This window comes from Corvus brachyrhynchos, unplaced genomic scaffold (genome assembly GCF_000691975.1).
Source record: "Corvus brachyrhynchos isolate BGI_N302 unplaced genomic scaffold, ASM69197v1 scaffold115, whole genome shotgun sequence".
Taxonomy (NCBI): Eukaryota; Metazoa; Chordata; class Aves; order Passeriformes; family Corvidae; genus Corvus; species Corvus brachyrhynchos.
Genome location: NW_008239553.1, coordinates 19717505 through 19741725, shown reverse-complemented (window position 1 = coordinate 19741725; position 24221 = coordinate 19717505). Strand labels below are relative to the sequence as shown.

The 24221-nt window shown below is 35.2% G+C and overlaps 1 protein-coding gene across 5 annotated transcripts in view; it reads right to left on the bottom strand.

Annotated features, from left to right (window-relative positions):
- AKAP6 (A-kinase anchoring protein 6) overlaps positions 1 to 24221 on the bottom strand; it is a 274630-nt gene that overhangs the window by 190136 nt on the left and 60273 nt on the right. The gene's annotated exons all lie outside the window — the stretch shown is intronic.

Below are 24221 nucleotides of genomic sequence, written 5' to 3'. Positions count from 1 at the left end.
ATAATAAAGAACATTTAGGCATATGCTATTTAGCAAACAACACTCTATAACAATTCCGTGAAAACAATGTGTAAAATGAATGTTGTATACAAGTAAGGAAATGTGATTAAAACACTGAAAAAAATTGGCACTGAACCCTAAAATTTTTTCTCTTACGTCTCTGGCAGTGACTTGAAGTGACTAAGATTAAGGTGACTTAATAGCATATTTAAATCCGAAACCTATTTCTTAAAAAAAAAAAAAATTAATTTAATTCAAACCTTCAGAAATCTCATTTATAAATATAGATAGATATAGATAGATAGATATAGATATAGATACAAGTAAAAGTGAGAATAATCATAATTTTGCATTTCAAATTTCCTATTGAAACAATTCTATCAGAAAATTACAATGAAATTTTGTGTCTCTGGTTATACTCTTGGGGTTTTGTATGGCAATAGCATAACAGGAAAATTAGTAAACCTGATTATTTCTAAATTGATAATATAATACAGTAATTTCTTTAAGTTCAGATTTGGCACATTCAGTATGAAAGTAAAGACGAAGTATTGAATATTTAATTGCACATATGTAACATATTAAACCAAAATCATATCTCTAGATAATATTAAATATTTTTGTACAATAGATAGTACAATATTAGCTGTCATCAGGTGCTATTGGTAGTTACTCATTTTAATGAAACACTGACAGTTACATCAAGTCCTCTGCAGGAGCAGTTCTCAAAAATGCCAGACGAACACAAAACTTTGGAGTTTCAATGAGCAGATCATTGTATCTGCCTTGAGAGAAAGGCAGTATCTCTTCCCCTGTGTCCTCAGTCGCCTTGCTGTAACAAGCAGCATCTGTACTTGCAAGTACAACACCTGCCAAGATGTAGTGCTGCTAGTGCTCAGGGCTTCCAATATCCACACGCTTCAGGGTGAGCAAGTGGACACTCTAGTTACCAGATTAGCATGCTCATCTAATGCTACAGACACACAGAGCTAGAACTCTCTGAGCTTTGGAAATAGTTAATATTATCCTTTTAGCCAACTACAACTGACACATGACTGAAAAGCATAGCTGAAATTCTATGTTGTTTCAAAGAATATTTCCAATTAATTAGTATAACTGAACTTGTATTCACTTCTCCAAGATTGTTAATGTCTTTTCCTCTTGGCCATAATAGAGGAATTAATTAATTAATTAATTAATTTTAATTTCAGTGATTAAAAAATAGATTGTGTCCTTTAACTGTAATCTTGTAAATTAGACACAATCTATAGAAAAATACTTAATATACTTCATTTAGACTTTCTATGTGAACGAGCTTAAAGATATGCCAGACTCCAAAACAAGTTTTTGATATATTCCAGCTTCATACATACAGTTACATGCTGAATTCAACTACCGTATGAATTCTCAGAGTGGTTGAAAACAAAGCCATAAGAAGAAAGAACTATCAATGAACAAGTCTTCTGACAATTGTCTTCTGACAACTGTTTGATAACGTATTGAAAATATTGGTTAGTGAATCTAGATAATACTATAAATCAAGAATTCAGACCCACACTTCAAATAAGTTTTCTCTTGATGTCCCATTATGCTAACTACCAAAGCACCTCAAATTTCTGAAGTAGACAAAATTTCCACAACAAACCAACTTTATACTGAAATGCAAATCCCAGCACCACTAGGGGTTTGAAAGAAGCAGATATTCAGAAACATACACTGTTAATTTTTGCATGGCTTGCTAGAAGTTGCTCATTTTCCTCAAAAAGCAAAGCCTATTTGCTTACAGACTACTGTGGCACACAGCAACAGCCAAGTGCTTTATGTACTAACAAGGTAATTATCAGCTTCTTACTGCTTCAGTAACATGGAGAGAACTTAAGCCCAAACTTGGTCACATCCAAGGTCACATTCCCTGATCTTATCATATAAGACTACCATGTCAGTAAAAGACTAAGTACCAGCTCTTAAAGGATTTAGGTTATAGGCAGAATGGGTGGCTTAAATAAAGCTTGTAAAAAAATAATTTAGGCTCCTATTGATATCCCCTTTATTTGATTTTAACTGTCATACGATGGTGTGAAGGTGAAGGCTGTGCCAATGACAGAATAACTGTCATTAATAACTGTCATTGTAAAGGTTAATGCTAGACTTCAGGAGAAAATAATTACAAAGAAATGCTAAGTTTTGCCATGTAAGTTAATTCTGATTAGTGTTCAGAGGAATGGCACTAATAAAGCTGCATCCTATTTACTTGTACCTTTTCTCTACACTCGCCTGGCACAAACCAGCCTCTCAAGAGGAAACAATATAATGTTAAATCCGCTGGACATTTTCTAGTAAAACTTTTTCTTACTACTGTACCTGATGTCTAGATTTACATATAATTCAGTAAAATTAAATAATTGCACCTAGCACAGCTTTTAATTTAATAATTTTCTGTAATAATGCAGTTCAAATAGTGCACAAAAATGTTATGTTATGTTATGTTATGTTATGTTATGTTATGTTATGTTATGTTATGTTATTTCACAATTTTACTGAGGCTCAGTATCAAGACCTGGTACAATATGGTTTTGTTCTCATCCTTCCTAGCTGCTTGTAGATGACAGTGTTAGATAGAGCAAAACCAGCAGAACACTGTTTTGTGCCTTTTTACACTTTGTGTTTATTTATAAAGATCAGCAGTATCACAAGATAGTAGCTAAATGCTGTCATGAGTGCCAGTTGCTCTTACCAGAAGTGGTGGGTAGATAAAATAAATCATGCACTTTTAAGTAATAATCTGTTGGCATCTATTTGTAAATAAGCATAGGTCCAGGTCATTGATAGTAATATAAAGCCTATACATATAAGTGTGCAAAATCTTCCCCATTCTAACAGTATATAGTTTCATAAGATATTATCATCTGATTTTTAGAAAGCACCATTTCCAAAACAATTTTTATGATCATTAATCTCACATGTCAGCTAGGCATTTTTATTTTTACATATTTTCATTGTGGTATTAAGGTAAAGATTTTGTCATCCTCTCATGGGCTTTCCTGTAGCACTGACTGGAATTTTTCAGGCTAGAGAGGTTGTACCCCATTTGGCTGCCAACTGCCCACTTCACTCAGTCTTCCAGACAGCTGATCCTGTAATTTGCAGCTGTTGAATCCATCAGCCTGCACATAGCCCCCCCACCGTCAACTAAAATAGCCCGAACTGCAAACCCTGCACTGGATGAAGAAAAGTGCATAAACAAACCCACAAGAGTCAATGAAAACAGCTTTGATGTTGACTTTTAAAAATATTTTCTGTCTGGTCTTCAAGAAATTGTGTTAAGATGTACATGAAACTACTGAAAGATTAAAGGTTGGAATATGTTGCTTTTGAGTTAGTATCAGTGACAGAGAAGCTGTACTGGAGATTTTGTTCTTTGATCTTGCAGTGAAACTTCTGCAGGAAAAACAGTTGCTACTGCATCTTACAACTGCTGTACATGCAAACATAATCTATGATTTAAGAAAATGTCTATCTATTTGGTCTTTCCTTTTAAGTGCTTTTTAATTCCTCAGAAGACAAATATTCCAATCAGAATGTACAAATTCTTCTCTTTAGAAAAAAAATTTAGAATATATGCCAGAGAATTTTTAGATTTGTTACTTTAATTGAACTTGAAAATTATACATTAAACTAATTCTCTGCACTACTCTTTTATGCTTATGCATCTTTTAGAATGGTGTTTTTCTTTTAAAATGCACTCTGACTTCTCAAAGAGTTCGTTTCTCATTTTTTCATCCCTACCTGCCGTACATTCAGTGTTATAATAAGGATAAAACTGTTCTCTTCTATTATTGGTGAAACCTTAAGAGCAAATTCTACACAAAATTTTTTGCAGCTATTTTAAAGTAAACAATTAAGCCAAACAAAATAACCATATGTGAAAAATCCAGACTTTGAATAAGCAAAATCAACTGCAAGGGAAAGACCCGGACTGACTTTGAGTTACCATCTAGTCAAAAAGTGTTTGAAGTACTAAAGTAATGTAGCTGGTACGGCTGTGGCATTCAGTGACTAAGGGAAATGAATGCATTTTACTGGGTGAAGAATGCAAACAAAAGCAGCTACCAAGAGGGTTCTGAGATCACTGGCCCTGCCTTCTGCTCCATCATTTTCTGCACATTATTCTCTTTTTCAGGTTGGCTTTTATTTTGATTAAGTTACTCTCATTATTTTAAGTGAGCAAAATTCTAATTATTGCAAAATTCCAGTAAGGGGATCTAAGATGATCCACTTTCTATTGTACAAATATTGAAAAATTCTCAAAAAAGTTTTGAAAACAAATATTCAGTTTAGTGAACTCTAAATAGGCATGTTTCTACTGTGTTTTGTTATCTCAGGAATTGATGAGTTACATTCTTATATCCCTGTACTTAAAAATAATGTGAAAGAGATGTCAAATCATCAGTTCTTTGACACAGCTGCTAAAATAGTAATGGTTTTTATGTGATTGTAACAAACACAGATTTGCTCTGGAATAATATATTAGTTGTTTATGCGATGTGTTTTACTTGTTTGGTTGTTGTGCAAGTACATTGGTTGACTATCTATCTACAAGGAAAATGAGCAAGAAGAAAGGAAAATATGACATCACATGCTAAGCACTTCAGGCTGAGGAAAAATGCCTGAAATGTTAATGGTGAAACTCCTGTCTTGGGATTCCAGCAATTTGCATTTGTTTTGCCATATGGACCATTGCTGGGGCCAAAGGATCAAACATACTGGGAACATGCAAAAGGATCCTTTTGTCCAGAAACAGGGCAGTTGCTGGTGGAAGTTATTCCAGCTCACTTGCCAGGACCAGCTGCAGTGTCTCACAAACCTAGTCCAGCCTGTACCTTTTCTGTAGGAGGGAATGGCCGCAGGGAAGAGAGACTGCTTTCAAATGTTTATTTCCCCTACTAAATTTAATCAGTAATTTAATGGAAAAAGTCTTTCTGAACACAGCATTCACCACAGGCCAGACTCATAATTAAAGTAAGCATTTTGTTCACCCAGGAAGCTTCAGATAGCTGATGCACAAAACCACTCTAAGGCCTGGGGTGGAACTGGAGAGGCACAGGTGGGCTAGCCACTTCTGGGATATTCCTGACAATGGTAAAGTTAGCGCATGAATTGCATTTGTGTAAGAAACTGCAAATGCAAGGTGAATATAGCAAATAAGTTGCTGTGGGAAGAGATGCAACCTCTGCAACTAAATATTGTTTTCATATTCCTGAACTTCCACTGGGTCTACTGTGCAATCTGCCTACAGCTACAACCTAAAAACCCTTTGAAAGACTCAGAATAAAAGATATGTTCTTGTATCCCCAAGCCCACAATTGGAATCTTCCAATAAAGTTATCACTGTACAACATTCCTTCCATGCATAACTGTACAAATTTTCATTTATCTTACTTTAAGCATGTTAAAGCAAACTGATTTTTATCTAGGGCTAACTTTGAAAATTTTAAAATAATTAAAATTGATATAAAATGTTACGTGTGTGCTGACTGAAGCCTGGATTTGCACTACACTCTGGAAGACATCATTGCACAGGTACTCTAGAACAGTTCATGCAAGAAGATAAATAGTACTGAACTGTGCAATTGAGTAGCAGGTTTTGTTTCTAGCTACTTCTGACAATAGAAGAAAAATACCAAACTCCTATGAAAACCTAGTCAAGCAAGTGGTAGTAGAGGTAAGTTTGGGAACAAAAATGCATTTTTCAAATGCCTGTTCATTGGATAATGGTAATTATATATCTATTTCTAAATAACACTGATTATTTAAGGCCACAAAGAAATGAGAAAAAATTATGAGGTAGCTTTATACTAAGCACACTCATCATGTATTATACAGTCATATCTCTAAGTGGAATATCTATTCATGTCTGAAATGGAAGAGAGACGACTTATTAAAACATCCTTCAAATACCTTATAGTTCTCTTCACATAACTCTACATTTTATACCGTAATAGAAGAACGTAGAACATATTTTCCAATTCTCTTGATACCCACCTTTGATTCTTACTTTTTTTACTCTCTTTACCCAGCACTTTCTTGCTTTCTATATACATATATACTAAGTGTAATTTAGAAGCATTTCTAACTATTTCAAATAACCACAGACAAATAAAAATTGAGGACGAAATGGAAGTACATTTTACTCACAGTGAACATATATACTCTGCAGTAGCTAAGCCAACCAGTTCTTGCTAGCCTAGCCAGGACTAGGTAGTTTCTGACCTCACTGTAGAGAGTAGTTCAATGGCTATGAGGAAACCCCTACTACCATTTCATGCAAGACATACAAAAACTTAATGTGACAAAAAATCATGTCAGCTAGATGAAGAAACAGAAAGAAGACTGCTCCTATTATTCAATCATAACTTCTATAATTTTATCTACTATATGAAATAAATAGCAGAATTCAATGCTATTGTACTAATAGTTCAATAATTTTCCAGCAAAACTGGTTATCCTTTTGAAAACATTGAATTTCAAACAGCTATGCTGACAAACTATTACCCTGACAGCTCAGCTTTGAATGTGTCCCACTCTTGTTCTCTCCTCATTTTTAGTTTGAAGAATATTTGGAATTAATCTTGGCATAGAATAAGAAAGTTTCTATAATTGTGTAAGATTTCTCCAGTGCTTCATTGTCTGAGCTCTATTTTCTGGTGAGCCAATCTGTCTTTGTTGTTTCTACAAGAAAATATCTTAAAATCTATCTTAAAATATTTTTTCAGTTTACAGACCTCTTTAGAAAGACTCTGGTTTTCATTAAATTCAATATATGTAATTAGGGTCTTTGAGAACAGCTGCTCTTAAGAGAAGAGTTTAGGTAAAAGAGAAAAATTTCTTGGAAAAAAAGTCTCATTCTTGAAATAATGAAGTTTTAAATTACAAACAAAATGTATCCCTACATAAATAGCACAAAGTATTTTGGGCAGCAATGAACTACTGGAACATAAGATATCAGGATAAATAAATAAATAAAAGGAACTTCAAGTTCACACAGGACAAAAATTCAGGCCTTCTGCATAGACATGCAGAACATAACAGAAAAATTTTAATCGAAATATTTTGACTTGCTAAAGCCAAAGAATGCTAACCTCATTCACTCTCTTTGACTGAAGCTCAGTGACTATAACAGAATTTAATAAAGGATGGTGAGACTCTCATCTCAAATGAGATAGGAAGAGTCAGAAGTGAAGAACTACCATCTGTGCCAGGTCTTCTATATGAAACTTGATAGCATGATAGGAAGTTTTCAAGATAAGTGGCTGTTTATATCATTGCAGCTAAGCCTCTGAGAGCTTCTGTGACATGTTTTTGAAGTTATATACCATCAGTCATTATTTAGGACAGCAAAAAGGACAGAAACTATCTTGTTCTTTATTACCAGACTTCACTTTATTGGTTCCCTTTTATGTTGTTCAATGAATCATAGAATCATTTTGGTTGGAAAAGACCAAAAGCTAACATTTAATCAATGAAATCTTATGGGGATTACTGAGATTTTTTTGCTTGATTTAGAAACATGGAAAAGAAACCGTAGAGTCTATCTTGCATGCTGCTTGATGTTTGTGACCTTCCTTCCCTCTCTCTTGAACAACAAATATTCAAGTCAGCTGGAAAGTCCTTGTAGAACTCCCAATGTGTTAGCAACAATTACAAAGCGCTTAGAGCATCTGGAGGCACTTCCTGTAGTCTGAAACAGCTACCACCTACCCAGCATACTAGGAGACTTGTTCCATTCTGGATATTACTTACTGTGTTGCAAGAGTCAGGGTTAGAATGTATAAAGTGGTGTTAGAAAAAAAGGAAAGGAAAGGGAAAGGGAAAGGGAAAGGGAAAGGGAAAGGGAAAGGGAAAGGAGGATTAAAACCCCACATACCACAAACAAACAAACAAAATAACCAAACAAAACAAAACCACCTATATTTGCCATATTGAGGAAGAACAATTTGAAAGACTGGCAGAAAGCTATTTTACATGCTTAACATCTCAAGTGAATGAAGAAATAAAGGAACAAATTTTAGGGAAAATATTATATGTCTTAAAGACATCTAAAATGTACAAGATTTTTATTCTAATTTCAATTCTGAAATTGCACATGAAATTTCTTGCTTTCATTACAGAAAGAGTTCTTTGAGCAGACTAATCAAGTCCCTTATCACAGAACAATGGAATGGTTTGGATTGAAAGGGACATTAAAGACCATCTCATTCCAACACCACTGCCATGGACAGGGACACCTCCCGCTAGACCAGGTTGCTCAGAGCCCCATCCAACCTGGCCTAGAACACTTCTAGGGATGGGGCATCCACAGCTTCTCTGAGCAACCTGTTCCAGAGCCTCACCACCTTCCCAATAAAGAATTTCGTCTTAATATCTAACCTAAACCTATTCTCTTTCAGTTTGAAGCCATTTCCCCTTGTCCTGTCACTACAGTTCCTGATGATTATGATTATTATTGTTCCAGATTAGACAATACATTAAAAATTGTTCCTCATTAGTTTCTGATATGTACAACATAGGTCACAGAGAATGTTCCTGTGGTTTTTGACCTGAAATACGATAAAGACAAAACCAAACAAAAAAATCCTCTCGTTTACATCCACAAAAGGAAAAATAGGGTAGGGGTTTTTGCAGGCTTTTTTAGAAGAAATATAATGGAGATTAAATTGGAACCTGTAATTATGGGACTGGCATGACATTCAGAGCTATCTGAACCACTCAAACCACATGTTTACATGGGACTTTACATACAAAAGCAACTAACATATATTAACTAGTATTTCACGCTATGATTATTTCCAAATCTCACTTTCATCACACATGTGTATAATATTAATACAAATGTATATTTAAAAGTCTGCCTATAATATCTTCTTTTCAAACAAAATCATGTCCATAAGATCCTTGAATTTTTGATTTAGATGTAAAAAGTGTGCTGTATAAGTAGCAAATGATCACAGACTCAGATTTTGCACAATATTCGCAGAAGATTGGTCAGAAATACTTCTAACATAAGCTAGTAAAAATTGTCATATCTACAACACTTCTTTATAATTAAATTATCTCTAAGCAAACTAAAATTCTCTGTCATTAATAATAATGCTTGTCCTGGCTGCTTATAAATACAAGCATGACAGACGTTAGCATTTTAATACTAGAATTGGGTCTAAATATTTAATTTTAAAATTAGACATAATATTTTGGTTAGAACTACTCAAATACACTGTACTTGTAATTTAGAAACATGTTATAACACTGTAGAGCACATTCCAACAATATATTCCTACAAGGAACATTCCAGTGTGACAGTTCTGAGAAGACAGCTTGCGCTCTGTTAGGATAATTCTAATGGTGCCGATTTTTGGCTTTACAAGGGAATTTTCCAGTGTAAAGCACTGACACACTTAACAGCTTTTAAGATGTTGCTGCTTGAGAAAGTACTTGTGCACTACACAGTAGGCCTGAAGTGCCTTGAAAGAAGGAGGAAATGAGCAGTGTTTATCTAAATATTTATTCATTTTTATATATACATCTGCATATATATAGGCAAATATATTTATTACATGATGCTAACTGGAATGAGATCCTTGATTTATAAAGCACTTCCTAGTCAGTGTCATTTGCATCTTTAGGAAAGCAAGACAGCATGGCCTGTGAGACAAATTTTTTCTTGTGCACACAGTAAACAGTTTTACCTCTGAACACGCTGGTTCTTTATATGACACTTTATTTTCAAGCTAAAGAAATAAGTTATAAATTATCTTTTTGTAGACTGTAGCTTTCAGCGATGTGTGTAACTCTCGCCACTGTGCAGGCTCAATGAGAAAGGTTGTTTCCATGCCTGGGCTTGTAAAGCAACCCTTTGAAATTCAATAGCCAAACTGGTCTGTGCAGGAGCTAATGAATGTAAGTGGCTTTAAGATTCTCATATGTGTTTGTGCATTTTAGTCACGTGTAAATATTTATATTTCCTGCAAAAATAGTCATCATCAATTGAGCCTTGGACTGAATTTAGACAAAGTCAAATCTTTTATCTTCCTCTGATAATAAGGTTCACAATAAATGGCATTGGATCCCTGAATCATGGCATTCTGAAATATAGACGGGGAATAGGAAAGGTAAGGGGCACATAAATTGCAAGTGTTCATATTTCCATGTTCTTCCTGGAACAAGTGGGCTGGCTCTGCAGAGCCCTAGGTGGGTCACAAGCTTTGCTCTGTGATAAAGCGGCTGTGCTGCCGCTGGGCTGGATGTGAGCCTGGAAATACAGTAACCCCTGGAGCTAACAGCCCTGCCAAAGCCTGGCTCACCCTGCCCAGCAAGGGCAGCTGCACTGGCTCCACCCCCCGCACAGGCAGTATAAAATGCCCATGGACACTGAGACTAACCCTGGTAGGCTTTACAGTACAACAATCTTTACAGTCTTACTGTACAACAATCTTGAAAAGAACACTTGAAGCAGCCCTGACCACAATACTGTGATTTCTAGTCTGGGTCTGGTAACAAGAAACATCCCTCCCACCCACACACCCCAAAAGCCTATGTTCTTAGGGGCTCCTGTATTTTTTGTATTTTCAACACATTTCAAAAATACAATATATTTCTGTGCAGGTCATCTTCTACCAAAGCATTAAATCCATAAAGCTGTAGAAAAACAAAAAACGTTTTCCTTTTCTTGACAAGCCACAGTCAGGTCAGTCAATCTTGGCAAGTTTGGGTAAAATGGAAGGAGCACTGGTATTTAAAAACAATCTTTTTTATTTCTCTTACAGCTCCTAAATATTGAGGCCTTTTCATAGACACATTTTCACCACTTTATCAAGAATTTTGTGAGAAACTGAGTTACTCTAAGCCAATGGGAAGCTTGGTCATCTGAGAAATTCTTGAAATTGTATTGATAACAGCAAGTCTGTCAACATAATATATCTATATATCCACCCCTCATCCATTCTCTTAAAATTGTACCACTGACTATAATTCAATATCCTGCCCAACATTAATCAAACATGTCCTACATTAATCAAATATTAATATGTTATGTAGAACATTGTGACTCCTCTCAGCCATTACTATAAATTAACTTCCAGCAAGAAGACATACTAAAACCCATACCAACTGTTTAGCTCTTCCAATAAGGGGTCAAGAGAGGGCATAGTGCTTAATAGAGGTGTATCACACTCCAAGCATGAAGGATGACAGAACATTACAACTGCTCATTGTAATGACCCTTTCCCAAAACATTAACCCTACCTTCCTTTGAATTTCAGTGTGAAGAAATTCTAAAATTTACCATTACTGTTTATATTTCATTATGTCTTTTACAACTTCAGATGGCATCAGGATCATCAAAATAATCCATAAATTTCAGCTGAAGATGTTTATAACTTACGAAAACCATTTTGCAGACTTAAAATGAAATTCAGGTAATAATCAGAATCAAACTTTACACTTTCTGATTTTGTATCTGAGGTAAGGACACTGCAAAAACAAAGTAAAGCAGGAAAAGTATTAATTCCTGAGAAAGTTTCTTCACTTATCAGTACAGACAATAGATATGAAAGAGGCAATTACTATACCAACTATGTATCTCATTCAAGGCAATCGCATCAACATTAAATGCAAAATCCATTTGCACAAAAAGTTATCAAGTAAGAAAAAAAGCAAAAGAAAATATCACTGCAGAAGTGACAACAAATGAAACATAAGCTGAGACAAAGGAATTGAGAAAGCGAATTTTAAAAAGAAATCTCTAAATGGAAAAGACTGTGAGCAATAGCAAGCATTTTGAGCATGGAGGGGACTGCTCTCCAGCATGAACCCAAGAGGGCTGGATAGGGATGAACAGCAGATCCACTTCAAAATCACACTCCCAAACCAAACTAAAATGGTAATATAGACATGCCCACAGAAGAGCAAAAACACCTCTCTAGTTTTTCTATGGAACAGAATGAATTCAGATTCCTACTTTACCGATTCATTTCAATATCTGAAGCAGCACTCAGAAAAGGATATGAAATAGAGCAATAATAGCCACCTACTACTCTCAGTCTAGTACTAAGCACATAAAGCTGTAGCAGAATTTTCCACTCCTTCTTTCTGAGCTTTAAATGAAACTTTCACAAATAGCACTTTGGAGAAGAATATGGCAACTGCCAGTATAGAGATGAAAGTACTAACTTGTTTAGCCAGCAAAGACCAAACAAGAGCAATTGGCCACTGATGCATGGGCAGCTGACGAGCAAAAATAAAAACCTTTTAAAAGTCAGTGAAAAATTCCTATCCAAATAACAGATGCAACTGCTGCCATAATCTATGGGCTGATTTCCCATTCTTCTGGCACCTTGTAGAAACCACACATCAGTCAACAATTCTCAATCCAGTGCCAACTTTTGCTTCCGAGAAGTCAAAAAGCTTTATCATCTTAATCCAATGCAAATTTTTGAAGAAAAAGTTCTTGGCTAACCAAAAACTTCCTGAACTTTTCCTTTAGATAAAATTTCAAAAAATGAATAGTTTTTCAGAGAGAACAGATGCTTTTGAGCAGTCTGAGCATATTCCTCAGGATATGGCACACACAGAATTTTGTGAGCTGAGAACAAAACTAAAACAAAGGGCCTTTGGAGAGCATACAACTCTCAGAATACTTTTTAAATAGTCTACTAAACTAGCGCAACTGTGATAAACACCAGATTGTTCAGCACATTCAGTTTCCTTATGAAAAGCTACAGAATTTATTAAAGTTCTAGTGGAAATAGTAAAACCTGCATATAATGATGAAGTCCCTTGTTTTCTATTACTTACATTATTTCTGTTGGTTTCCTAAGCCTTTACTAAACACTTCTCTTTACAATATAGGTCAAAACTGTAGCCAAAGTAATGCAATTATAATCTTAAAGTGTCTATTTCTAATTATACTGTGACCTATAAAAAGTTAGCTGAGTAATGTCTAAGAGAATAGAGAAGATTGAGCATTAAGTTTCACCTCAACACCCACAAAAAAGCTAAAATCTTCACATGGAAACAGGAGACCAAGAGCTTTACACATGACAAGCATCTTTTTTACCTTCTGAAATGAAAGGTTTTAACTGTTTAAGCCTAAGATTGTAATTGCAGAAACTTTACAGTGTAGAACAGGGAGTGAAAGAGACTTAAGAATTCAGAAATCTACGTCTACAGAGAAAAAAATCTGTCAGTTTTGCAAGTTATATTCACAATGCACAGGAAATGCAATGTACTGTTTCAAGCCAAACACATTTAGGCAATACTTCTAAAGAACTTGAAAACCAACTGATTTAAAACAAATGCTTTTATTTATAAAGAAAATTCAAACTGAAAATGTATTGCTTTACACTTTTTTAGCATTTTGTAAAATATTTCAGCTTAATGGTGTCTTACCTCATTTATACTGGAAGGAGAGCTTTTGGGTATCAGCTTTGCAAAAAAAGGATTGTCCCATTTCCTTTCCTCAGCTAAAGGAGTTACATGCAATCCGCAATTCAAAAAATATATGTCTGTTTAAAAGACAGACAAGTAAGCCATAGATGATCTGTAACCCAATCCATCTTCAGTCCAGAGTCAACAGCTTTTGTTTTACATTAAATATAGAGAACTGTCTGCTGCCTCTACCTGTGTTATTGTGCAGATCAAGTTTAGGCCTGTCTGCTCTTCCCCTGCACGTTCCGAGCTACAGTAGTGATTTCTCAACTTTCAGATCTGCTGTGTGGCAGCTCACTGAAATTTCAGCCGACACTTGGAGACTTGCAATTAGCAAGGTTATTTTAAGCACTGACCTAAGTTCCAGCAGAATGTTTATGGCATTATGACAGGAAGGAATCTAGTATCATATCAGTCACTCGGTAACCTTGTAAAGCTGATCTTGGAGACAAGACTCTCTAATTCACAGCATAAAACTAAATATCTGACCCCGAATTTACTTCAGCTTTTGTTTTTAAGCTTTGAATAGAGTGGAAATATCTAGCTGGTTAATATTAGGAAGCTTAGAACTTATTTTAGGACCTGGTAGATCATATGCTTGGAACAAATGTATTAATAGGAAATTATTACTTCCCTAATGGAGAGATTCACTGCTTACAAAACAGAGACTGTTACTTTTGCAGTGTTCACATTTGTAATAATTAACTATTACATTCTAAATGGGAGGAGAAAATAACTTATTTAATAAGTTGTTGAACTTCTTACAGCCAGACTCTACAACAATACATTTTAGTTTCTCCTTGGCTATCTTGAAAAGGGCTCCCTCTTCTGTACAGGCCTTTGGTAACCCTGGAATTTGGTTTGCCCTGGATTCCTTTGGAATTCTCTGGCTGTCGAACTATTTCTAAGTCATGTCTAAAGGCTCAGTCATACCTCCACACCCTCATTTGCTGTTCATTCTCATTCCTTCCCCCTTCCCCCCTCCCTCCCCCCACTTCTTTCTTTTTTTTTTATTCATGGGTCAGCTTTCTTGTTCCCACCCATCCTCATAATACCAATAGTGGCAGATCTAACCTCACAAAAGAACCATGACAAACAGCTTCTCTCACTGTATAGGTTAGAGCTATACTGGTCAGCCAGCTCATCTGTGTGCACATACACCCAACAGAAGCTTTTCTGAAAGCACTACAATCGGAAACACTATTAAATGAGAGAGGTTCATTTAAAGGAGAGTAAATGAAAGGAAGAACAAACAAAACCCAAGAAAAGTTGCTGCTTTTGCAAATTATTTCATAACTTCTACACTTCTCTTATCACAATGAAACTGCTATTTGTTATTGTAGCAAAATTCACCAGACACAAAATGTACTTTGGAGAATTAAGAATATTAAGAAAACAATGGTGAAAACTACATAAACTCCTGCTGTCCTTTTCAAATATCAAATGTATCCGAGTTACATACAAACTTGAGATGGCATTCAAAACAATTAGCAACAAGCTAACCATTAGAGGTATCCCAAATAGCAAAATTCAAAGTACAATATAGGCAGCAGGCAAAGTCTTCAAATATATCACAAGATCAATAGCTGGAGTTTTTGAGGTAACTGACCATTCATATACTTTTGAGATGGTCAACCCTCAGAAGGATAATATAGTCACCCCAGATAGTACAGTACCTGAATACATACACACAGCCGAACACTGAACATAACAACAGAAACCTTATTGACACAATACATACACACAGCCGAACACTGAACATAACAGAAACCTTATTGACATTATTACACAATTACCTTCCTTCAGAAGAATTATTTTATGAGAGAAGATTTCTTATGAAATACCATAACCTGGCCATTTGAAGACATCATGAAAGCATAGGCTTGCTACTGCAGCATAGCCTCAGCCAATAAAAACTCTAAGGAAGTTAAGAAAAAAGACTTTTTTTTTCTTGCTTGGATATCCTCTTTTTAAAAACTAGGGAACCACAAAATCTGCATTTAAATAAATATCTTTTCCATTTTAAATCCATTCCTGAACATATAAATAGGTTGACCTCTGTAGGAGTAAGCAGAAGTCTCAAAAAATTAGGGTAAGATTATTTGATTGAAAAATGGCAGTAAAATCACCAGTAAGGCAAATATGTTCTTCCAGTGCTTAGTAAAAAAGCAGATTATGACTTTTGACTTCAAAGTAGAGGGGAGAAAAATTTGACTGTAACAGTGTTTCCAGGTTGCTTGCTCTGTGCTGAAAGATTATATCCTGCACAGCATTACCTGTTTTACTCAAGTCATTTGAACAGTATATGAAGATTTCTGGCTAAATTTAAAAAAAACCATTGCTCAAAATTATTTCAAACCATTTCAGTTGAAATTCTCTTCATTTTCAGCTTCAAAAAATTCTGGTTCTGGAAATAATATATCTTTCCTAGGAAAAATGTCAGTTTTCATCAGCTGCTAGTATTTAAACAGGTAGCTACACAGGCTGCAGTAGATTGTATCCTTTTGGCAATATGAAAGAGATTAAAATCACAATTTTATTTATAGGCAACAATAGCATGATACATTGAGATGCTGTGATTCTACAAGGATTTCCTCTGGTTTGGGGCTTAACTTGTGACAGAATAACTGAGGGTCAGTGGCTCAGTTCTCTCTTTGAAACTTGATTCATACCTGCCTAATAGCAGGAAATCCATTTCCTTTGAATATCAGGTAACTCCGAAACACATCTCAGAATGTTGTTTGCATTACTAGGTAGAGTTTTACTTGCTGATTGCACTCCCTATTCCAGGAGGGAGAAGTAGATGAGTCAAGCTGGGTGAGAAAAGCACGTTGTCTACTGATGAGTTGGAAATGGACTACCATCTTAATTAGGAAAACTATAAAAATCCTAAATAAAACCATGGTGAAAGAAATATAAGCAGAATAATATACATGATCTGACGTTAATAACGAAACACTGCATAGTAGGAGGACAATTCAGCAGAGGTGGAAGGTTTCATCATAAGTGTTTTGAAAGATCTTTATTGCTAGCTCTGCAAAATGGGGCTCATTTTCAGCAAGTTATTCTGGAGATGTAAAATAGAGAAGGCCAGAAGGAAAACATCTGAGGCTAGAATTAATGAATGAGTCATATGTTTTCCCAAAAATACAAATACTTTTGGAAGGGTTAGGTAAAATGCAAACACTCAATGAAGTGACACCCATGATCGATTTCATCACTTGTGTTGACTTTCACAGTCTAAATAGAATTACTGGGGGGAGCAGAAGGGGGGTGGTGGTGTATTATTATCTATTATTATTATTATTATTATTAACTTATTTGTTAATAATGAGGGGTTTGGCAGTTATTTTAGGGGGAAAAATGTCAGAAATTATATGAAAGGCTTCTAAATTCAAACTTGTAACATCATTTTTCAATTACACACTTTTGCTTGAGGTTTAATTCCTATGCTTTTTCCCTTGAGCTAACCTTTACTAACCAGACAGCCTACAAAATTTGTATTATGAACTCAGCATTTTTAATGTAAAAGACTAAAAATGCAGTCCTTGTTAACAACCAACTTGATTTTTTTATGAGTATAGCAAACAGACCTGGATAAGATGTGTTAAGCTAGTTTCAAATTTTCCAGTTAAAGAAATCTTCACTGGAAAAAAATCTATTAATTCAAATTAAAATTTTGCAAGTAAATTTCACCTGGAAAAGCTTCTCAAAAGCAGAATAGGCTTTCTCTCCATGTATCCACTTTGTACAGGGGACTCAAATGTGTATGACTGAAAAAAAGTGCTTTACAGCCTATTACGTTTCTGTAATTCTCAATGGCAATAAAAGAGACCAAAATTCAGATATCTTTTATACTTGGTATTTACTAATTCACACAAGTGTAGCTATGCATGGAGTACATCAAAGACCTACGCACAATAATTCAAGGTGGGTATCAAGAAAAGTGTTGGATGCGTGGTCTTTTCTTCTTCTGAAATTTTTAAGGTAAAGTCTGATTTGTGGATTTTGAAATACCAGAATAGGATGGTATTATTCTCTTGCAGGTAATATAACCAAGTCTAAATACAGGAGTGGGAATCTTCAAACTTAATGAAGATTCAATTAATGGACAGTTTTATTACTTCACCTAAACTTTTCCCTAAGTGTCCCACCTTTGAGAAGTGTTTCCTTTTCATTATAAACAGAAAAGGAAAATATTTCAGTTAGAAACAACAAATAGATTGAAAGCAAAGCAGATGAATTTTAACAATACAGTTATTGCAGTCTACCTCCATAATTAAAAATTAAAGTTTAATAACAAATCTGTCCCGAGTGCTTGTCCAATTGCCTATATTTGCATTTATTTAATATCTTCAGAATAACTACACAAAGAAATGCACCTATGTGAGGCAAGGAGAGATAGCAGACATTAACCTCTCCTTTTGATAAAGGAAACATCAGTGAATACTGCCTTTGGCATTTTCATTACTGTCATTTAAAGTGAGTTTCATTGAGAATCACTTTTTTCACTGCATACCTATTAGCAGCCTATCTTTCACGAACACAGCAGAGACTGAAGGTTTAATCTGTTCCTCCCTACACTTTCGAATTCTTTCTTTCAGAAAACAAGGAATTAAATGGACCTGCTTCGTGTACACACACGTTGACTCCGTCGTTATTCTAACAAACAACTGAACTGAAAACAGTTGGAGCTGCAGATTTCACTCACACCATTCAAGCTTAGTATCCTATTAAAAAATCCTCAATCCATTATCATTACAAAGTATAAGTTGACATATTTAAAGATATATACTGCAATTCAAAACTCTAAGTGGAGTCAGACTTCTCTGCTATAACATTTCACCATCCTCCTGACAAATCAAAAGGTAAGTAAGTTTACTGCAGAGGAACCCTTTTTCTAAATTGCCATTTCTAAAATTTCACAGAGAATAAATAGAATAAATAGGTTGAACAAGGACTGCATTTTTAGTCTTTTATATAAAAAATGTTGAGTTCATAAAACAAAAACAGTTCTAGATTTTGCTCTGAAGGATTTAATAATGAAAAACTCTAAACATGGTTTTCCTAGGGAATGAAAGGCTGGCTAAAACTGGTTTTCCTTCTCCTATTCCAAACAACTGATTGTCACATTCTAGACATTTCTAAGCAATGGGATTACACCATTCAAATTTTTTAAAGAAAACAGCTGTTACATCCAATATTCATGACCTGTAAGTTTTCCATATCTAGTTATTCAGCTGTTCTTTCAGTCCATGTGAGTTGCAGTGAAATGAAACTGTGCAAAAGACCAAACAGTTTTATACCGTAGTTAAATGAATGCACGTATTGTTCCAAAGCAACAGAAAGAAAACAAAACCTACAAAAATCTTGGTCTTATCACTGCTTCAATGGACTGGAAGTCCCCTATTCACCCCACATGCAAAATCAGTGCAGTATTTTGTTGCATATTTCACATTGCTTCTTATTAGCATTTGATGTGCACAGCTGTATGTGCTATGTGTGAATAATTCTCACAGGACTTCATAGACAGAAAGAAAGGAAGAGAAAGCACACACAGAGATTTTTAAGACAGAGCACAGATACTTTTGAAGATCCGTGCCTGCTCTCATAATCAGCTGCTTCAAATTCAGCTTATTTTATATCTTTTTCACTGGTTTTGTTTTGGATTGCTTTGGTTCTTTCAGTGAAGGATAAGTACATTTGGATAAAAGGAGTTTATCATGTTGCTATTTAGAAACATATTTAGACATTAGATATTTAGATGGTCATAAACTTTTCAAAGGAAGCTAAACAAAATCCATTAATCTCCTTAATGCATAAGGACATTTCTCATGCTGACATTTTATCATGTTGGGTACATTATGTTTCCAGGATGTTGTTAAATTGATGTCTGCTCCTCTTCCAGAAAACAGATTTTGTAATAACACCACAAATATAAGTGCTCATTTGGATTTAAATAAATTGTGAACTGTAAGCAAAACAGTAAGAGAACCACGCTGTTACAGAGAAAGAGCTTGCCTTAGGGGCTGCCTGGGAGAGTGAAGGGTTGATAACAGCAGTGGTCTCATGGATGGGTTGAACTGCAATAACTTGCTCTTACTGCTGATTTTGCAGCCAGTTTATTTTGAACATAGTAAAAGTCACGTTGTGTCTGTAAGGACTGCACTTTATCAAGCGTACAGTGGGTGTGCCGTGTAAACAACTTCAAAACAGTAGGCAAAACAAACTAAAATATTAATTTACCCAGTGACCCATGCAAACCTGAAGAAGCTTCAATTTTGTATCCAAGTAGAAAGGTCTGGGGTTATAGGTATCTTCATCTTCAGGGATACCCTTAATTTAAACACTGTCTACTGTTAGTGATATTACCAAATTGGTATTTTTCTGACATAGAGAAATAGCAGAAATTCACTGTCGATATTGAATGTTTTGAGGTAGCAAGAGTATATGTATTTATAAATATATGTACATAAATGCACACACATTTCTCTGGGGGTTCTATGTCAGCTTTACCACTACAAGATCAAGCATTTTATTTTGCAAGCATGCTAAACTTGAAACATTAGAAAAGAAATTTTTTTTCAGATAAATATTTTTAAAAACTTGCAAATTACTATTTGTAATGCTGCAAAGTTCTGTGCATATGACAGCAAACTTTTCCCTTTCCCATCCCTCCCTTTTTCTTTTTTCCCTCCTCAGCAGCACGGGCAGCAGCTGGGCAGCTCCTACACCGCTAGATGGTGCTGCAGCACAGCCGCAGCAGACCCTGCTGCCTCTGAAATCCTCTGAAATGTCTCACTGCTCTTTTTAATATTGAAGTTACTAAACATGTTACTCAAGACTATCGCCCAGGATAGACTATCTGGGTTTTCATGTTGTTTTGTTGGGGGGGTTTTTTCGCCTTGTTTTAACATAAATTCTAACTTTGTAGGACACTATGCTTTGTGTAGTTTTCTCGCCCATGCAGTAAGGATAGAAATAAAGAAGAAGAAAATTGACATACATAATAAACGCAATTAATTACCCACAAAGTAATGTTTCTAAGCTTATGACTTACCTACTTTGTCTTATACAGTGAACCAAGAAGACAAATAGCAAAGATTTTCCTACAATACAACACAAAACTTGTACCTGTGAAAGTAATTTTTCTAATAGAAACACAATGAAATAAATACCGAAATAACTAAACAAAGTACAACATTACAAATATGTTATTTACACGTTAAAAGGTCATTCAAATGTGTTATTAAACTCCCCATTTCTGTAGTTCCATACAGTTCAGCAGCTTCCCAGGAGTATAAAGTTGCCTATGTGAACATTTGCAAAACTACATCCTAAATGTCCATTCATTTCCTGGCTTTCTTTATATTACTAAAACCAAAGATTTTTACTTTTTGTATTATTATTATTATTATTATTATTATTATTATTATTTTTATTATTCCTCCTGTTCGGTTGGCACTGATAAGTAGAATTCCATGCACTGGGTAATTTGTCAATTACAACTGGTTCTGTAAGAGAGAAAAGTCCACTTGCCAGGAACAGTTTCATGAAGTGAGGTCTTCGAAGAAGAATTGAACTATTTAATAATTCCCATTTAATGCAGAATTCCTAGAAATTCTTGTAGATGTCTAATTTGTAGTTACTCCTCAGTTGCAATATTTCACTACCAAAATCACCTCCTTTCTATAAATGCTAAAAGCTGTATTTCTTATTCAAGGACAAATTATTCAATCATCAAGGCAACAAAATCATCATTCATTCAATTATAACACCTTTAATAAGGGAACAAACAAAACTAAGAATAAAACCTCCAATAAAATCAGGAAGGTCAGATTCTAGTAATGCAGGACTGTGTGTCAACACAAAGCCAGCTGCTGACAACCTGGATTGCTGCAGGAACATACCAAGACCATACTCAAAAGTGTTTGAAGCAAAACAAGTCCTGCACCCTAATAACCTATGCACTCATTGATTTGAGCATACTAGAAAAGGTATAATACACTTTAAACTGAATTTTTTTCTTTACCCTTTTATGGTCATAGACATTACACAAGACCAGATTTCAAAAAAAAAATGCTCTACACAGAAGTAAGGCCCATGTGTAGAGCGCAGTGCTGTCATCTACTTCCCTCCTTAATTTTTAATGCAGTAAGTATTCTTAAACCTGTGCTCTGTCAGGCTCCTGCTCTCTCAACAGAGCATGACATTGGCCCAGGTTAGGAAAGAAAGCACAGCTTTTTGAAGCAGCAATTCAGCATGGCAGCAGATGACTCAGCATTGTGCTTCAGTGAGGGACAAACAGGAAGAAGAAAATTAAAAAGGACAGGAATCAGATAGGGGTTTTGAAAGACAAAATCTTTGAGAGAGAGAACCTGAACATAGCTGAAAGGTAAATAAAACAGAGGAGAAAGGCTGGAAAATAGAGCTGGCAACCAACAATTAGAACACAATTTGCAACCTAACAAGTAAAAGTCCCAAGCCAACCTGCACCAACATGTATTCATGTGAATTGAGGAAAATGTCTTTTTCAGAAGTAAGACACCTATACAACACAGGTCTTTCTTTGGTAATTTTCAAGCAACCTCTTTAATAACTTAGAGGTGTGTCTCTTTCATTCTGATTTGCTGTCTCCAATATAAGATAACACAATAGCAAAGAAAATCAATCTAATAATAATTGAGAATTGGTCAAAATTCACAGATCACACCCAGATACTGTAACTACAAACCTGAGCACAGTAATTTGAATTGCAGTGGAGATCACCACAAAGTCTTTGCTGCTCAAATGCTTAGTTTGGTGATTTAGCTATTCATTAGTGTAAAAACAAAAAAAAAAAAAAGGAAGATAAAACAGACATTGAGAGATACTATAAATATTTCATTCATAATTAGGATCAAAAAACGAATCTTGAACAGATTTGAGACAGGGAAGATATTCTTGTAGATCTCAGCTGAAAATCAAAAGCATATAACTTAAATTGTAATGTGGTAAAAAAACCCCATGTTTTCAGCACTACTTACTCTACCTGAAGTTTGAAAGTAATACAGCATCCAGTATTTTGTGAGGTGTTTTGAAAGCAGACAATCCTATTTGTAACCAGAAATGCAATGTTCAGTTGGAGAAAAGAGATTGGCTCCCTTCCCGTGTGTTCTTCTATTTACCTCTGCTTTAATCTCTCATACTGAACTGCTGGTCTAGGTTCATAAACAAGGCGGATACTTAAAGTACCCTTTGAAGAGAAGGTTATATTTCTAATAATACATAGGAGGTTACCCACATTTACTGGTAATGCACTGTGTAAAAGTTGATATTTTAATCCAATGTATCAAAATTATCTATTTCAAGTTAGGATCCTAGTCCCATGTGAAAAAGAGATCCTGTACCTGATAACAGATAAACAAATGTGTAGCAAACTGTTTTTTCTTCACAGTTAAACCAGGCATCTCAGCTTTCAGGAAGTCCCCATAAATACTGTATGAAAGAAGTGCAGACGACTTTAGCAAAGAAAACATAAACTAGCTTCAGTGGTACAATGTCTGTAGAAATCCTACAATTGCCCATGGAAATATCCCTCTTCCCTTTGTTTTATCATGAGTCTTACAATATCTGATAATATTCTTAAATGTCCAGATTGTGAAATTCATTTATTGCCTAAAAATCATGGATTTAATTAAAAGGATTCTAGCCTTGCTTGCTTCCTCAATATAACTGTGGAAGAGCAAGTAAGAATGCTCAGTTTAGTACCTCAGCTCTATGATTTTAGAGCATCATTCATTAATGATTTTGCAGACTTCCATTTCATGATTTTTTCTGCTCAGCTGCTCAACAGTGCTGAGATGTAGAAAGAGATGTCAGCCACACCTTTCATACAAGCCAATTACGTGGTGTATAAACCACTTTGCCCACCCCACACAGCTTAATGGTCTTAAAATATGATTCTATGTCTTTATTTTGGTGGGTCTTTTGAATACTTTATTCAAAAGTACAGATACTTGGGATCATTTAAAATATAACATTTCTCCTTGACTATAATTCCTTCTTCCCAAAGGGTACTAACCGTACTCTGTCATGTCAGAAGATTTTATTCTGTCAGTGTATAAACAGACATATAGACACAGAGTAACCCCTCAATACCTATGAAGCTCAAGGCGAGCTGCAAACACAGAGGTCTTACACTCACACACATTCAAGGTGCACTACAATGAACTGTTGTATAGTTGCTCTAGTATTACAGGGCAGGTAATTCAGAAGAATTTTTGAGAAAAACCAGAAATGCATGAGGAATAAGTGCATATGCAAATGCTGAGGTAGCAGTGGCACTGTATTTCTGTTACGGTACTACAAATATACTTACGAATATATATGCCCACATACGTCTGTCGGTTATAAAAATAACATATTTCATCATGTCAGATCACAGTCACACTGGAAATGCACATATAAAATCATCTTTTCCCTCTACATTAGCAGATAAACTATGATTAAACCTACAGAACCTACTCTGAAGAAACTTGCTTTCTCGCCTGTGGAACATCTGCAGTGTTTGTTATCACAAGCAAATGTATTCATCTCAACGCAAAGAGACGAAAGGCCACACCAAAAGAGAAGAATATGTATTGAAGCTTGCTTCAAGTCCCTTTTGAAGTATGGAACCACAGCAAAGGGCATGTATGGCTGCAGAGCCAACTGAAGAGAATAAAAGAATATAGCTCAGACATCTTTGTGATACCTTC